This window comes from Mustela lutreola, chromosome X, assembly GCF_030435805.1.
Source record: "Mustela lutreola isolate mMusLut2 chromosome X, mMusLut2.pri, whole genome shotgun sequence".
NCBI classification, from domain to species: Eukaryota; Metazoa; Chordata; class Mammalia; order Carnivora; family Mustelidae; genus Mustela; species Mustela lutreola.
In genome coordinates, this window is record NC_081308.1 from 7,831,898 (window position 1) to 7,851,228 (window position 19,331).

At 41.1% G+C, this 19,331-nt stretch overlaps 1 protein-coding gene across 1 annotated transcript in view; it reads right to left on the reverse strand.

Moving 5' to 3' along the window:
* The window catches only part of ARHGAP6 (Rho GTPase activating protein 6), a 479,046-nt gene that overhangs the window by 299,446 nt on the left and 160,269 nt on the right, over nucleotides 1-19,331 (reverse strand). The gene's annotated exons all lie outside the window — the stretch shown is intronic.

Here is a 19,331-nt window from a genome sequence, read left to right on the forward strand (position 1 = left end):
GCAATATAATCTAGAATTTAATCAAGATACATAAAGCACTCAGGGATGAATGTAATAAAATATAATGTACAATCAAAAAACTGAAAATCAAAAAATATTATGGAGAAAAGAAAAAAGAAATAATAAATCGATCTGTAAATTCAGTAATCCAAATAAAAATTCTAGCATCAGTTTTTGCAGAAACTGACAAACTTATTCTAAAATTGTGTAGGAATGGATACAAATTAGCTAATACATTTTGAAAATGAAAAACAAAATTATATGGTTTATATTACCTTATTTAAAGATTTACCATAAAGCTACAGTAATCAAGCAGAGTCCTATTACATAAAGAAAGATATATAGAACAATGAATCAGAATAGAAAATTCTCAGACACTCACATAATCAATTGATTTTCAACAAAAATATCAAAAGGTAATTCAGTAGGCAAGAACAGAATTTCAAAAGATGTTGGCAGAACAACGTTTTTTTAAAAAAATGAAACTAGCCCCCTTCACGCCACACACACACACACACACACACACGCATGTGCACAATGGAATCATAGACCTAAGTGTAAATGTAAAAACTATAAAACATTTTGAAGAAAATGCAGAAGACAATCTGTGATCTTGTGGTCAAGAGATTTAGGATATAAAAAGTCACAAGCATAGACAAAAATAGTAAAAATTGGACTCCATCAAAATTAAAAACCCCAATTCTTTGAAAGGTATTGTTAAGAAATGAAAAGGCAAGACACAGACTAGAAGGAAATGTCCATAGTACTTATATCTGTTCCTAGAATATAACAAGAGTTCTTACAACTCAAAAATAGAAATGGCAAATTATCCAATTTTTAAATTTTTAAATGATTGGTAAGCACACGAGAAGATATTTATCATCATTAGTCATCAGGGAAATGCACATTAAACCATAATGAGGTACCACTATAAAACTACTAGAATTGAAACACTGTACGATTGGGGTATGAAAAACAAATGTTGACAAGAGGGTTGAACAAGTGGAACTCTCATACTTTGCCAATGGGAGTGTAAAAATGTGACAACCTTTTAGAGAACTGCATGGTAGTTTCTTAAAAAATCAAATACACACTTCTGGCCATTTTACTTCTCAATATTTACCCAAGAGAAATGAAAAAATATGCCCCCAAAAGAATTGTACATGATGTTTATAGTAGCTAATATTCATAACAGCCCCAAATGAAAACAACTCAAATGTTCATCAACCGACTATCGGGATATGTCCACACAACTGAATACGACTCAACAATAAAAAGAAACAAACTACTGATATACACAAGAATGTATGTGAATCTCAAAAATGCATTAAGCAAAAGAAGCCAGACCAAAAAAAGGTGCACATACCGTATGATTCCAATTGCGGAACAAAATAAGCCTAGTCTATAGGGTCAGAAAATAGATCAGCAGTTGCTGGTACAAGGGAGGAGCACTGACTGAGAAGGGCCAGGAAGGGACTCGTTGTGCTGATGGAAATATTTAATGTCTTGATTGTTGGGGTGGCTACATGGGTGTGTGTGTGCGTATCTGTGTGTGTAGATACAGATATATACATATATATGTGTGTCACATCTCATCAACCTATGCAGTTAAAAATGGCATATTTTCTCGAATGCTAATCATACTTCAATAAAGTTGATTTTAAGACAAATACAGAATAAGCTACAATTACATACCCACCAGTATGACTTACAGTACAAAGGCTGGCACGACCAAGTATCAACAAAAATATGAAGCAATTGGAACTCTTGTGCCTTGATGGAAAACTTTTTTGGCAGTTAAAATGAAATAAACAGCTTGCTTGTGACCCAGCAATTCCACTCCTAGCTTTATATTCAAAAGCAATGAATGCATATGTCCACAAAAAGATTTGTACAAGAATGTTCACAGAAGCTTTATTTGCAACAGCCGAATATTGGGAACTACCCAAAGATCCATCAACAGGAGAAGTGATCAACGATTGGGGAGCCTGGTGGTGGGTACTGAGGAGGGCACGTATTGCACAGAGCACTGGGTGTGGTGCATAAACAATGAATTCTGGAACACTGAAAAATATTTTAAAAAATAAATATAATTTTTTTTAAATGGAAAAGGCCTTGGCTATAAAGGGATAAACTAACACTGCTCATGACGACTTGGACAAATCTCAAAAGCACGCGTTAAGTGAAAGGCACATAAAAGCACATATACTATGACTCCATTTATATGGGTTTGCAAAAACACACAACACCAATCTACATGGATAGAAATCAGAATGGTGGTTGCCCTTGGACAGGGTTGCCTGAGTACATTTTCTGGGTTGACAATGTTTTCTATCTTAATCTGGGAAATGGGTGTGTGCGTGTCTCAAAACTCATCAAGGTGAATAAGATTGGTACATTTTACTGCATATAAATTATACCTTGACAAAGCACGGAAAAGAAAAACCCAAAATAAAATTTAAAGTCAGAAAGATCTGAGGGCTGGAGAGTTCTTCAGAGCTTGTGTTCATTTGTACTTATTTTCATGTTTTCTTAGAGATTCCCAAGATGCTACATTTCAAGACTATTCTTTACCAACAACAAAATTCCTCTGAGAGCAAAGTGACACAGAGCTCTAGTCCTCTGAGGGCCTGAAGAAACAAAAACAGAAGGCTGCTGAGATGTGGAAGCCCAGAATCTTTGAACTCACAGAAGAAGGGATTCTAAATTGAGAAGCCAAACATTTTCTGTTTCCTAGCAGAAACACACACTCACGCAAAGAGCTTCAGGCAGGCAATGAGGCTACTGACACAGCAGTGTGGCCATCACAGAGATCTTAAAATGCATCCAGAATCAACTCAGTGCCCACTTTAAACAAATGCAGCTTTCTCCCAGAGTTACTCATAACAACCCGTGCACTCTGCGGTCACGGTTAATCTGACTTGGGGAGTCCCAAGCTGGAGAGCCCTGTGTGTCAGAGGGTTTCTCATACGCCGTTGGACAAACAGTGCTCGCCACACAAGCAGCAATGCATCGCCCATGGCGTTTGGCTGTTTCTGTCATGAAAGGCAAAGCTGCATGACCGCACAATCAGCAAGGGCCCTCCCAAACGAGGGCAACCTCACAGCCCAGCTCGTCACGCTGCCCCTGCGAAGATTCAGCCAGAGATCTCAAATCGGAGACGCGCAGTCACATGCTCGTCTGGGCAGGGTAGCGTCCCTCAGATCTACAGGTCCAGGGGTAACTTGTGTTGCTGAGGAAGCATCTGCAGATGTGTAATTTGGATTATAGGCAGGTACTGCGCAGCAGATGTAATCGATAAATTTTCAAATCTAGAGAAATTCAATTCAGGGCCAGCTTCCTGGGGGCACAACCTGTGCACAGGGCTCCATACTCCGAAGGGCTCTGAACTTGGCTGAATGCAGCTCAGCTGTTACCATCTCGAGATTCTTAACAATTTCTTCCAAAGGGGTATGGTGGGTTTTTTTTTTTTTAAGATTTTATTTATTTATTTGATAGACAGAGATCACAAGTAGGCAGAGAGGCAGGCAGAGAGAGAGAGAGAGAGAGAGGGAAGCAGGCTTCCTGCGGAGCAGGGAACCCGATGCGGGGCTCGATCCCAGGATCCTGAGATCATGTCCCGAGCCAAAGGCAGCAGCCCAAACCACTGAGCCACCCAGGCGCCCCAGGGGTATGGTGTTTTTATTTTGCGCTGGGCCCAAGGCAATTCAACACCAAAGGGATCATAGACATAAATGTAAGAGCTAAAACTGTAAAACCCTTAGCAGAAAACGTAAGAGCCAATTTTTATAACCTTGGGTTAGGCAAAGCCATCCTAGATAGAACACCAAAAGCAGGGCTTTTGGGTGGCTCAGTGGGTTAAGCCTCTGCCTTCGGCTCAGGTCATGATCTCAGGGTCCTGGGATCGAGGCCCGCATCGGGCTCTCTGCTCAGTGGGGAGCCTGCTTCCCCCTCTCTCTCTGCCTGCCTCTCTGCCTACTTGTGATCTCTCTCTCTCTGTCAAATAAATATATAAAATCTTTAAAATAAATAAAAAGAACACCAAAAGCATAAGAAACAAAAGAAAAAATATACTGGACTTCAACAAAATTAAAAACTTCTGTGCTTCAGAAGACACCATCAAGAAAGTGAAAGAAATACAACCTAAATAACGGGATAAAAATATCTGTAATCATATATCTGATAAGGAACCTGTGTTCAAAATATAAAGAATTCTAGCAACGCAATAATAAAGACAACCCAATTTACAAATGCGCAAAGGATCTAATGGACATTTGTCCTCAGAGATGTACAAGTGGTCAATAAACTTATGAGTAGATTCTCAATATCATTAGCCATCAAGGAAATGCAAAGCAAAGAAAAACCACAATGAGATATCATATCACCCTTACTAAGAGGGCTATAATCAGAAAGTTAGATACCAGCAAGTGTTGGCAGGAAGGTGGGCAAATTGGAACCCTCCCTTATACACTGCTAATGAGAACATAAATGGAGCGGTCACTTTGGAAAATGGCTTGATAGTTCCTCAGAAAATAGTAAACATAAAGTCACCCGTGATTCAGCAACCCCATTCCTGGCTATCCACCAAAGAGAAATGAAAACAGATACCTCCACAAAAACCCTTCTGTGAACGTTCACAGCAGCATTATTCGTGACAGCCCCAAAGTGGAAACGACACAAATGGCCATCAGCTGACGACTGTGTAAGCAAATCGTGGCATACGTAATAAAGTATCGCCCAGCAATAAAAATCGTGAAGTACTGACACATGCTACAGCATGGGTGAACCTTGAAAACATTATGCAAAATGAAAGAATTCAGAAATAAAAAAACGTATGTTGCGTGATCCCATTTATATGACATATCCAGAATGGGCAAGTCCACAAAGACAGACAGTAGATTAAAGGTTGCCTGAGGCGAGGTGAAAGCAGGGGTGGGGGTAGGGGGGCATGGGAAGTAATGACTAAGGGTGTGGGTGTTTTTTGGTGTGATAAAAATGTTCCAGTTGATTGTGGTGATGATTGTACTACTCTGTGAATATACTAAAACCCATTTAATTGTGGATTTTCAATGGGTGAATTTTATGGTTGTGTGAGTTATGTCTCAGCAAAGCTGATTTAAAAAAAAATAATGTCAAGGAATTATTAAAGTTTTAGCATGACAGCTGCTTCTTTTTTTCCTTCCTTCCTTTTTTTTTTTAATTAAATGAAGCAGGACACTCAAAAAGAAATCAGCAGTACATACGCTATAACCCATGCCCAAACTCCCCTCAGCCATTACATAAACAGAAATGTGAATTATCTGAGTCTCTTGGATAGCAGTGGCTTCCCATGATGCTGCCTCCTACATCTCTGTCCCCAGCTGTAGCTTCCCTAGGCACTTACACTCCCCACTGTCTTCTAACACAGTGGAAACACATTTTCAAAAGCTGATAAGCAATATTTTTTTCTTCTTTTTTGACTGGCTTTATTCGAACAACTCAAGATTCAACTGTTCTTTTAAGCCACGATAGTATTGGTGACCAAACTCTGAGAAAAATCATCCAAAGAATGAACAACATATCAAAGGTTAACTGCATCTGGTCTTTAAAAATACAAACTACTAGGACATCCCCTGGAGTGTTATTATTTACAGAGGATTTTTTTCCCTCTGCCTCTAATATTTTCATGGCTGTGCTGACTGGAGGCTTTCAGAACAGGGGCTACTGTGGAATGCTGGAGAATTCCTTCCCCAAGATCCTCTGCGGCTGTATGACTCAATTATTCCATTCCCATGAGCTTCTCTTAGGGACAGTAACGGTTTTGTTCTCACACCCAGGCACATCCACACACAACTGCATCAGGCCTTGAAAGTCCATGCCCATAGGATGAAGTTGGGGAAAGACACAAAAGCTGGAGAAAAGAAGGGTCTGAGGGAGGTGGGAGTAGCAGCAGCGCTGAAAGCACTGTGAAGGGGACAGTCTGAGTGGTGGGGCTGTGCGGAGTCGAGTAGAAACTGATCGGCCAGCAGAGCAGGGATTCCGTGGTGGAAGCAGAAGCTGAGCACACTGCCCATTAGTAATGGCGGGCATTTCCTTGGTGGGGTCCGGGTACAGCTGCCAGACAAAATACAAGATGCCTACTTAGATGTGAATTTCAGATAAAGAACACATACTTTGGTAGTATAAGTATATCCCAAATATTACACAGGATAGACTTACATTTAAAAAGTATTTGTTTTCCTGATTTTGTGCGCGGTTGCTCCGCCGCTTGCCGGGAGCCGGCCCCTCCCCCCGGGGTCTATCTTCCCGTCGCTTTGGATTCACTTCTCCGCCGGTCCTACCTTTCAGAAAGTGGTTGTTTTTCTGTTTCCAGAATTGCTGTTCTTCTTCTCTTCGATCTGCCGATGGATTTTCAGGTGTTTGCAATCTTTAGATAAGCTATCTAGCTGATCTCCGGCTAGCTGAAGCAGTCTCAGCTTGCTACTTCTCCGCCATCTTGACTCTCCCTGATATGAGGAAGTGGTGATACAACATGGAGGCTTAAGTGGGTAGAAGAAGAATAAATGAAACAAGATGGGATTGGGAGGGAGACAAACCATAAGTGACTCTTAATCTCACGAAACAAACTGAGGGTTGCCGGGGGGAGGGGGTTTGGGAGAAGGGGGTGGGATTATGGACATTGGGGAGGGTATGTGATTTGGTGAGTGCTGTGAAGTGTGTAAACCTGGTGATTCACAGACCTGTACCCCTGGGGATAAAAATATATGTTTATAAAAAATAAAAAAATAAAAAAAAAAAAAAAAAAAAAAAAAAAAAAAAGTATTTGTTTTCCTTTTTTCTTTTTCACTTGTTCTCTGAAATTCAACTTTACTTGATACATCTGGCAACCCTAATTCCAAAGGAAGAAAGTCTCAGGGTAATGCCGAATAAGGGTGAGAGGGCAGAGGAGAGTCTGAATAGGCCACAGTATTCTTCCCCTAGCACAGGAAAAAAGAGATGCAAATACCAAATTAACTCAATAAGTAATAAAGAATAAAAGAATTGTTGCATTAGATCTGACAAATTCCCACAAAGGTCATAGAGTTCCACCACCTGGAAGACATTTTCTGAAGTTTAGCAGGTGAAAACCTAAAACCCGGAGTTCCAGGAGGCCATTGTTCTAAGCCAGAAGTTCTCAACTGGGACAATTTTGGCAGAGTCTGGAAGACATCTGTCACAATGGGGGTGGCACTGGCATCAAATGGGCAGAGGCCAGCAATGCTGCTAAATATCCTGCACTTCACAGGACCGATCCCCACAATGAAGACACGTCTGGCCCCAAATACCAATACTGCTTGGGGCTGAGAAACCCTACTCTCGGGGCGCCTGGGTGGCTCGGTGAGTTAAGCATCTTCCTTTGGCTCAGGTCATGGTCCCACGGTCCTAGAATCGAGCTCCACATCAGGCTCCCTGCTCTGCAGGGAGTCTGCTTCTCCCTCTCCCCCTGCTCCTTCCCTCTCTCTCACTCTTCTGTGTTCTCTCTCTCTCTCTAATACATAAATTTTAAAAAAGGAAACCCTACTCTCAGCTAAAAAGGGTCGTAGGAACCAAATTTGGCAGAGAGGAACCACACTAGAAGTCATCACTGACAGGGGGTACGCCAGCAGCTGCTGGATTGCAAGATGAGAGTTGGGCTGACTCCAGAAAGCTCCTGTGCAACCACTATTCCTGTTCACACATGACACCCCTCCTGAAGGGGCCCTAACAAGTTGAGGGAATGTGCAGAGGGCCGGTGAGAGGGTGTGCAAGAAGTTCACCTCCTCGCACTTACCTTCTGTTGGAGCTATCCCTCACACCCATACTATCCTAGTTTGCTTGGCAACCACCAAGTAATGTCCTGTAAGAGATGTTCTCTGGGCTCTGCTCTTATCCACTCCCATCCCTTTCCCAGGATTTCCTCGGTAGCTCTGGAGTGCTCTTACTCCAAACAGCCAGTTTTGTATCTCCTGGCTGGAAGACCACATTCAGGCTTCCAGAACCATTTCTGCCTGCACATGTGGAGAGCATGAAGCACCTAGAAATTTACATTCCTTCCCCACGAGGTAGCGGCGGCAATCCTAATGGGGAGAGTGGCACTGAGTGGGACCGACCCTGTCCCCAGTGTTCCTCTCTGGGACTGAGCTCCAGTTACTCTCTGAAGAGGACTTGGCGAAACCTTGAATCCTTGTGGAGCCCACTTCCCTACTTCGACTCGCCTCCCTTATCGTTTTTTTCCTGAGACTATTTCCCGATCTATTTTCCTAGTCTCGGACTCTGCAACTCAGGAATGTGACCAGAAGCAAAACTTATCCAGTGTCCTCAACAGACCTGAGGGATGAACATGTGGCCCAAATGGGCCATGGCAGACTTCAGCCATCCCCTTACCAACAACCTTCTGTACATATGCCCCCTCCTGCCCCATCAACAGAACCTGCAATGTGTTGGGGCCGCAAGCCAAGAACCCTTAGCTCAGGGAAAGCTGTCCTTTCCCTTAGCCTCACAATGTGAGTCCCCACTGCTCCAGCTACTCGTGGCAACCCCAACTTTTCATGCCAGTGACTGCTCTCAGAGTGGACACGTGACCCATTTCTGGCCAGTGGAATATAAAAATAAGTCTGCTAAGGTTTTTAAAATTATTGTTATTAATTTATTTCTTATTAGTCTCAGAGGTAGAATTTAGTGGTTCATCAGCTGTGTACTACTAAGGTTTTATAGAGTAGAGTTTTTTTTACTCCCCAAAAATAACAGTGTTGTGGAAAGAAAAACCCCTTTACTATCCTTCCTGTCTCCCTATGGCACTGAGGTAAAGAAGTGATGCTTGAAACGCCAACAGCCATCTGCAACTAGGAGCATAAATTCAATAGATTCATAACACGCGGCCCAGTTCGTGATTTCACCGAGTCCCCAAAGCAACTTGAGAGCCCCTCACCTTTAGATTTCTAGATCTGGGAAACAACCAAACATTTTGTTTCCCCTTAAGCCACTGCTGATGACTCTTTAGCTTACCAATGAAAGAGTCCTGAGATGAAATCCAATCACAGCCCTCCCATAAGATCGGTTAGGAAATTAGATGCTTTCATAGAGCTCCACTCCCTTTGGGACTATGAGTTCTAAGGATCGATGTTTCTTTTGGCCAATGATCACTTTCTATGGCTACAGGGAGAAAGACTTCTGTAGTAGGAGAAAGCAGACCAATCAGGGAAGGAAACAGCTGAAAGACTGGAACTATAAAAAAGTTAGTTCTTACAGTGACACTAACTTCAGCTTCCTTATCCGTAAAGGCAAGATAATGATTCCTACCATGCAGGACTGTTAAGAGAATTATTTGAACTAACATTTGTGAAGTGCCTGGTTCCACTTCCCTAAATTTAAAACCCTTGGATAATGAGGTATTCCAGCATTAGCTGCAAAGAAGCTTAATACTGTTATTTGATAGTGTCTGGGTTGCATCCTAGAAGTCCGTGTGCCTGAGCTTGAAAACTGGCTTTCCTTGAAAAAGACTTGGGTACCTGATCCAACTTTGCCTTGGTTTCTGCAGCAGCTGGGCGCAGAGATGACAAAAGGGCTGGGGGGAGGGAGGAAGGAAGGAAAGGAGAAAGAGAGAAGTGAGGGGAAAAGAAGACTAGGGAGAAGGACGGGTTGGGAGGGGGTGTATACTGGATTGGAATTCCAAAAAATTTATAGATCTTTAACTCGAGAATCTGTTGGGCTCCAATCCATTAAAAAAAAAAAATCTTAAATTTATAACTGCTTCCTATCATATAAACCTTCTTCAGCATTTAATTTTCAATATTACATTTAACACTCAAAAAGAAAAAAATATTAAATAGGAAGTTTTGGGTTATTTAAATTCTAGCTAACTAACATATAGTATAATACTGGTTTCCGAAGTAGAATTCAGTGATTCTTCCCTTACATACAACACCCGATGCTCATCATGACATGTGTCCACCCAACACCCATTGAGACCACCCCGCGCCCAGCTCCCTCCATCCACCCTGCTTGTTCTCTATCGTTAACAGTTGCACGTCTACTTCCCTTTCTCTTTTTTTTCCTCCCCACATGTTCCTTTGTTTTCTTAAACTCCACATCCTTTTTTTTTTAAATTTCAATTCAATTAGCCAACATATAGTACATCATTAGTTTATGATGTTGTGCTCAATGATTCATTATTTGCGTGTAACACCCAGTGCTTATCAGATCACGTGCCCTCCTTAATGCCCATCACCCAGTCTTCTGTGTGTGTGCTCTCTCGCACACCCCAGCCCCCTGCCCACCTTCCTTTCCACAACCCTCAATTTGTTTCCTCGAGTCAAGAGTCCATCATGGTTTGGCTCCCTCTCTGATTTCTTCCCATCCACTTTTCTCTCCTTCCCCTATAGTTCTCCGCACTATCCCTTATACTCCACATGAGTGAAACCATATAATTGTCTTTCTCTGACTGACTTATTTCACTTAGCATAATCCCCTCCAGTTCCATCCCCATCGATGTAAATGGTACGTATTCTCCTCCTTTCTGAGGGCTGACCGAGAGTCCACTGTATATAGGAACCGTGCCATCTTTATCCATTCATCGGTCAACGGACACCTCAGCTCCTTCCACAGTTTTGTTTTGGTGGCCATTGCTGCTATGAACACTGGGGTGCTTGTGCCCCTTCTTTTCACTACATCTGTATCTGTATCTGTGCAATCGCTGGGTCGCAGGGTAGCTCTATCTTTAATGTCTTGCGAGATCTCCATACTGTTTTCCAGAGTGGCTGCACCAGTTTGCATTCCAACAGTGTAAGATCCATCCCTTTCTCCGCATCCTCTCCAACATTTGTTGTTCATTTTAGCCATTCTAACTGGTGTAAGGTGGGATCTCAGTATGGTTTTGATTTGTATTTCCCTGACGGCAAGTGATGGGGAGCATTTTTTCATGTGTCTTTTTATTATTTATATTTTACATTTGAGAAAACAGAGGCTCAGAAAGATTATGTAAATTGCCCAAAGTCACACAGTGGAGTAGGTGAACAGGGATTCAGTCCAGGTGCATCCAAGTCTATAGTCCTGCTCTTAGCCATTTTTACACTAAATGCCACTGAAGGCCAGGTACTAAAAATGAAAAGAAACATAACACATCATTTAGAGTGGCACGAGTGAGCCAGTGACATTTACCTCAGTTCTGTACACTTGAAATCCTTAACATAAACAAAATAAAACAAAATGAAATGCAACATCTCCTTGTCTGAAAGTTCACAGGCTATGGTGGAGAGAGAACATAAATACATAATTTCAGTGCATGGTAATTGGTCTAAATAAACTCATGGGACAGCCACTGGAAGTTTCATAGAGAAAATGTTCTTCATTACAGGATGAGTGATGATTTATCAGGGAAAGGTCTTAGAAAAGAGGGAAGGAAGAATGAAGCCTTCCAAAAAGGCATGCAAGGCACACGGTGTCTTGAAAGAGGTGAGCAGCTGAATGCATTAGAAGTAAAATTGTACAAAATGCCATTTAACTTCTAAAAATATTCTGACTACGCAATGTTAGTCTTCCTTCTCAGCCCCTGAGGCAGTTCTTAGTCACGAAATAAATATTATTTTTAAAGATCCATATACCTTCTCTCTTTTCCACGTACATAAGTAAAATAAACTTGGAAACTGTATAATACTTTGTAATATTTTTATGTGATTTTAAAGGAAACCAGTTATAATAAACCTAAAAGAAAACATGATTTCATAAACTGCGATGCCTGTTTACACTGCTCGCGCTCCTTCTGATGACCTAGGCTGGAGGCAAGGCGCGAGCTGCTACATCTCTCCAGTTTGCAGGTTTAAGAGGAAGGGATTTTCCCACAAGAATTCAGCTAGCTGGTGAAAGGATGAGAACACCATCTCCTGACGCCCAGGTGCATCTGGTTGGTGCCTTACTGCCTCTTCTCTACAATGCACTCGTACCAATCACAGAAGCGGTCCTCAGTTCTTTCTGTTTATGAGTAGAAGTAGCTCTACTGAGCAGATGTCTTATTTGTTAGCATTCTGATTCACAGACAGAAGTACCAATTGATTTTGATCTCTGTACATTGAAATCACCATTAGGCATACTATTAAGTCTGCATAGGGGATGCGGGCAGAAGTCTTGGGAGGCATGAAATGTGAGCCCAACACAAACATACAAGATACCTCCTAATAAGGAAAAATGATGCTTTGGCCGTTCCCTTGCAAGGATAAAAAGGCTGGGCTATAGTGACCTGAAAATAAACTTGCCCAGATGTTATGTTAGGTCAAGTAGGAAACCCAAAACAATCAGTGGGTTACCGTGGGTGAATTCTAAAAAAATAAGTCAAGTGAGTTTAAGAGATGAAGAAATTTTTCTCTTTTAAGATTTTTTATTTTTTATTTGACAGAGTTCACAAGTAGGCAGAGAGGCAGGCAGAGAGAGAGAGGGAAGCAGGCTCCCCGCTGAGCAGAGAGCCCAACGTGGGGCTCGATCCCAGGATCCTAAGATCATGACCTGAGCTGAAGGCAGAGGCTTAACCCACTGAGCCACCCAGGCGTCCCAAGAGATGAAGAAATTTTTAAGGGTGTTAGGATTTATTTTGGGGGGATGAACAAACCTTAGATCTCCATGTATTCATTGTTCATTCATTCACTCATGTATCCATTCAATGGACAATCTTTGAGTGTCCGTTACAGAGAAGAAATTTTTCTAGGCCTTGGTAAAATACCAGAGAACAAACCAGGTTAAGAGCAGGAAACAAACAATGGAAGAGTAAATCAATTATAATTTCACATAATGAGAAATGCATGAAGAGCCTCCTTTCCTCCTTTCTTTCTTTCAAAATAATCTAATCCAAGAGCCATGAGGTGGGCTGTGCAGGATAGGGATGAATCTGCACAGGGCTGGGAAGGGGTGGTAACCCAGCACAGCAGAACACAAGTAGTTACGGTAAGAAGAACATTGCTCAAGGTGGCCTGCTGCTGGAGGTTAGAGCCCAAGTGGCATGAGGAAGGCATCCACACAGAGAGGCAATGGTACTGGCCTGGTATAGGCCTGTGGCACCTGAAAGGGATGAATAGAGTGTCCATGTGCCACACGTAGGAAGTGACAGTGGCAGCAGCTTGATGTGGTGTTTTGGAGCCTGAGACAGAAAGAGGCAGGCTGGCGCGGGATGTGGGAGCCCAAGAGAAATGAGAAAGATGTCCACGTACAGGTGTAAGAGTTGGTGGTGACAATGGAGAAATGGATACATACAGGGGGGACTGATTGATCCATTATGGGTATATTGATGGGGAGAGGACCAAATTCCTCACGGTCAGAGAAGTGAGGGGAGAAAACTAGAATTACCCATGTAGTATTGGATTGGAACTGGAAATACAGGTGTGTAGCTATGATTTTTAATATAAAAAATTGATGTATACATTAACAACAAATTTTCTGAAAAAGAAATAAACTGACCCCCATTTACAATAGCATCAAAACTAATAAAACACTTAAGAATAAATGTAACTAAGGAGGAGAAAGAGCTCTACTCTGAAAACTACCACGCATTGATGAAAGAAACTGAAAGACGCAAATAAATGAAAAGGTATCCTATGTTCTGGAATTGGAAGAACTGATATTATTAAAATTTAGGATTTTGGATTTTAGAATCTATAAATACTACCAAAAGCCATTTATAGATTCAATGCAAGGATTGACAGGAATGTCAAGATTCCAATGGCATTTTTTTAAAGAAGTAGAAAAAAACACTCTTAAAATTTTTATGGAACCACAAAAGACCCCGAATAGACAAAGAAATCCTGACAAACAACAACAAGGCAAGAAGCATCACACTTCCTGACTTCAAGCTATACCATAAAGCAGTACAGTATTGCCATAAAAACAGTCAAATAGACTAAGAGAATAGAACCAGGAGCCCAGAAATAAATCTAAGCATATACGGTCAACTACTATCTGACAAGGGAGCTAAGAACACTCAATGGAGAAAAGACAGTCTTTTCAAAAAATAGTGCTGGGATAACTGAATAGTCACTTGTAAAAGAATGCAACTGGACTCATCTTACACCACCACTCACAAAAACTACCTCCAAATGGATCAAAGACTTAAATGTAAGACTTGAGAGCATGCAGCTTTTAGAAGAAAACACAGGAATAAAGCTCTTTGACATGGGTCTTGGTAATGATTTTTTGGATATGACACCTAAAGCACAAGCAACAGAATCAAAAACAAGTGGGACTACATTAAACTGAGAGCTGCTGCACAGCAGAACCCATCAGCAAAGTGAAAAAAAGACCTATGGAATGGGAAAAAATATCTGCAAATCTTTATCTGGTAGAAGACTAATATCCAATATGTATATAAAGAACTTGTACAAATCAATAGAAAAATGATAATAATAACCCAATTAAAAAGTGGTCAAAAGACCTAAAGAGAGATTTCCTCAAAGACAGGTCAACTGGTACATGAAAATATGCCCCATGTAAATAGTCATTAGGAAAATACAAATTAAAACCACAATGTGATATCTTACACCTGTTGGAATGATCATCATCCAAAAGATAAGAGATCACAAATGCTGGTTTGGACGTGCAGAAAAGGGAACACCTACGCACTGTTGGTAGGACTGGAAATTGGTACAGCCACTATGGAAAACAGAATGGAGGGTCCTCAAAAAATTAAAAACAGAACTACCATTTAATCTAACAATTCCACTTCTGGGAATACATCCAAAGGAAACAAAAACACTAACTTAAAAAGATATTTGTACCCTCATGTTCATATCAGCATTGTTATATGAACAATAGCAAACACACAGAAACAACTTAAGTGACCATTGATGGATGAATGGATAAATCATTTGTACACACACACACACACACACACACCAATATTATTTATCCATAAAAAAGGAAATCCTACCATTTGTGACAACATGGATGGCCCTGAAAGCATTATGCTAAGTGAAATAAGTCAGAGAGACAAATACTGTATGTTCTCACTTTTTTATCTAAAAATAAAAACACACAAAACCCTCCAAAGTTATAGAAAAAGAGATCAGACTTGTGATTTTCAGAGGTGGAGGGGAGAGGGACAGGGAATTGGAGGAAGACAGCCAAAAGATACAAACTTTTAGTTATAAGATATGTAAGTACTAGGAATGTAAAGTACAAATGATAACTCTAACACTTGTATGATGTACAGGAAAGTTGTTCAGGGATTAAATCCTAAGAGTTCTTATCACAAGGAAAAAAATGCCTTTTCTCTCTCTTCTTTTTATTGTATCTATATGAAAAGATGTATGCTAGCCCAACCTATTATGGTAATCATTTCACAATATGTGTAAATCAAACCATCATGCTGTATGCCTTGAACTTATCCAGTAATGTAGATAAATTATTTCTCAATAAAAGTGGGAGAAGACTAGACAGAGAAGTAAATGCACATGTAAATATAAGTTGGTGTACATATATGCATACATAGAATCATACATATATTCCCCTGGGTCTGCCCACTGAAGAGGCCTAGGGGTTATGACTCTCAATAGCAATGAGTATATCTGTGTTGAGATCTTGGTTTCTTTCTTATTTTTTTAAAGATTTTATTTATTTATTTGAGAGGGAGAGAGAACACGTGCGGGGGAGAGGCAGAGGGAGAGAGAAAGGGTGAAGCAGACTCTCCACTGAGCAGGGAGCATGATTTGGGGCTTGGTCCCAGGACCCTGGGATCATGACCTGAGCCGAAGGCAGCTGTGTAAATGACTGAGCCACCCAGGCACCCCTGAGATCTTGGTTTCTAAATACCATTTTATACGAACAGAACCAGGGGCTTATTCGAGCGCTAGAGCAGGAAAAGTGTATGATGATCCTGGAACATCTTGTTGGGCCACAAAACAAGTAAGTGTTCAAAGAATGATGGGGACTACTGGAAGGACACCAAAAGGGTCTTGAAGGGACTCCCACTATAGGTTTGTCAGATTCAGCAAATCAAATCAGAGAACACCTGGTTAAATTTGAATTCGGGTAAACAGTGACTAATTCTAGTATGTCCATGCAATATTTCGGATATGCTTATATTAAAAAATTATTTATTGTTTATCTGAAATAGAAATTTGGCTAAGTGTATTAAGAAATTTGGCTGTGTCTTATCTGACAACCCCATCCTACTGCTAAGTATAGGGACTCTTTGAGCATCAAAATAAATGAGAGTAATGGGGGCACCTGGGTAGCTCAGTCAGTTAAGTGGTTACGTGTTGGACTCTCAATTTGGCTCAGGTCATGATCTCAGGGTTGTGCAATCGAGTTCCCCATTGGCTCCACACTAGACATGGAGCCTGCTTAAGATTCTTTCTCCGTCTTCCTCTGCCCCTCCTCTGTCTCTCTTTCTTCCTCTACGAATGAATGAATGAATGACAGTAATGGATTACAACCCACTGAATAGAATAGGAATCCATAAGACTATCATGATATAAATAAATAGTAAGAGTATAAAGCATTTCCCTATGGTGGAATACCAAATAGTATTTGCTGAAGGTTTCATGGAGTAGAAAATTATCATCTGGCAATTATCACAGTAATAATTTAGCCAAGAAATGTCAACAGATGCTGAAACTAGTGGGTAAAAGTTTGATGAGGAATGGAATATTCACAGCTCCTCAAATGCGATGTTCCTGATGAAAATCAATGACCTGAATCCAGTCATGAGGAATCATCAGACAAACAAAAATTTAGGGACATCATATAAAACAACTGGCCTATATTCTTCAAAAATATCAAGGTCCTGGGAGCACGTGGGTGGCTCAGTCATTAAGTGTCTGCCTTCAGCTTAGGTCATGATCCCAGGGCCCTGGGATCAAGCCCCATGTCAGGCTCCCTGCTCAGCGGGGAGTCTGCTTCTCCCTCTCTCTCTGCCTCTCCCCCTGCTTGTGCTCTCTTTCTCTCTCTCTCAAATGAATAAATATTTTTTAAAAATATCAAGGTCTTGCAAGTCAAAAAGACTGAGCAGTTGTTTTAGATTGAACGAGATTAGAGAGACCTGACAACTAAATCCATCTCATGGTCTGGACGAGAACTTTTGATATAAGGGAGATTATTGGGACAGTTGGTAAAACCTGCAAAGGGCCTGGGGACTAACTAGAAGTAATGTATCAATGCTAATTTCCCAATCTGGGGGATTATGTTATGATCATTATTTGCAGGAATGACACACTAAAGTACTAAGAGTGTTGGGGCATCACATTGGCAACTTGTTCTTAAGTTTGAATTTAAAGGATTTTTTTTTAAGTCACCACCATCTAAAGTAACATAAAATGAAGCAGAGGCTTTATTTTTTAAAATAGTAAAGTGGTTTGCCACACAGGCCTATCAACAGTGCATACTTTCTATACTTCTTTGTCTAGCTCAACCTACCACTTGATCATTTTATCAGATGCAAAATGTATGACACAGCCCCTGTGCGTGTGCTATGATCTTATCCTCTACGAAGGAGCTAGGGCTCATGCAGGGTGAGAGAAAACTACCGAATCTAACAATTTATGAGAAGTGCTAAGTGAGTCCCATGCTCGACAGAGACAAAACTGGATAAAGTCTTTGAGCTAGTATTTGCTTTCAAATACTTTGCGTGGCAAAGCTGGGTTTCTACTGAAGAACATAGGGAAAGAGAGAGGAAAAAAAGAATTTGAAACCAGACAGGGAAGAGCCTGAGATGCTCAAACAACAGCAATCCATGAAAAGTCTCAAAGGAGAGCAGCCCTAATTAGCTGCTGGGTCCCAATTAGAAGATGACTGTGTCTATCCAGGTGTATGATAACAAGAGTCAACTGGGGTGAGTAGTGACAGAGGGATAAAATGGAGAGAATGGAGGCTACAGAAGTTTAAATGGAAACAACAACAACAACAAGCTTGATCCTCTTTGGTCTAGAGCACAGGTCAGCAAATGCCTTCTGTAAAGAGCCAGCTAATAAATATTTTCAGCTTTGTAGGTCAGACAGTCTCCATAGCAACTACTGAACTCTGCCTTTGTTCTGGAAGAGCAACCATACACCATACTTAAAAAAACAGGCATGGCTGTGCTCCCAAAAAACTTTATTTATAATAATGAGCAGGTGGGTCAAATTTGGCCCATAGGCCAGAGTTTGCTGACCCCTGGTTGGGGGCTCTGATCCACAGAACTTTTTAAAAGCCAGCAAAGGAAAGTCTCTTGCTCCAGTCGGATGCAACATGGGTGAAATAAAACTGATAATGTTATGGTGAATTCCGCCTCCTTCTGGCTTTTCTCCTCATTTCAGTAGTCTGACCATTCCTCAAGTCACCTGAAGTCAAAAATCAGAGAGTTACATGGAATTGGAATTGTGCCAAAAGCCACATAAGTTAGAAGAAAACTTGGAGCCCCAGAAAGGAACACCGCTCAGCTGACACCTTGATTAGAGCCTTGTGAAACCCTGAGCAGGGGACCCAGTTACGCTTGCCTGAACTCCTGACCTAGCAGAACTGTGAACTAATAAATATGTGGGAGGTTAAGCCTCTAGCTCCATGTTAATACGTGATGCAGCAATAGGAAATGACTATAAATGATTAGGAACAGGGTGTCCCAGACGTTGGTGGTGTTTCAGATGGCAGCTCGTGTCCAGATCTGGTACTGGTCACCAGTTTATGTCTATTCATAGTCTTTAGAAGACTCCAATGCAGAAATGCCTCAGATATTACTAGCTTTTTACATTTTCTTCTTGCTTTTCAAATCACAGGTGGGAGGTAGACAGAAACCATAGCAAAACTGTTTTAATGAAGCTCTAATTTGACTTAACTGTGGACAGGAAGACTATTTCTAGTCTATCAAAATGGAGACAACAGAACGAAAAACCCCAACAATTTTTCAAAAAGAAAAATATCTCATGTTGAAACTGTAACACCAAAGAAGAGCGAAGTGCGAGAAGGAAGCCGTCAGGGTCAGAACTGAAATGGGCATCACGTTATTCTGCAGCCATCCCCTCTCTTCTGACGTATGTCAACAGTGTAAAAGCAAGCCAGCAACAGACTTCAGAGGAATTTAGACTTTTCTCCAGTTCTTGGAAAATGGAATACAATGTACTGTGTATCATCCTAATTACCCTTGTTATTTAACAGCATAACAAAAACAGGACAAATGAACAGTTCCTTCCTATATGATTTTGGAGAATTACAAACCAAACATTGCACATAAGAATGCAAGTTTCTGTACCAGAAAAGAAAGGCTAAAAAAGGAAACCCTAATCACTCACTCAAAAAGAACTAATACAGGGGCGCCTGGGTGGCTCAGTGCGTTAAGCCTCTGCTTTCGGCTCAGGTCATGATCTCAGGGTCCTGGGATCAAGCCC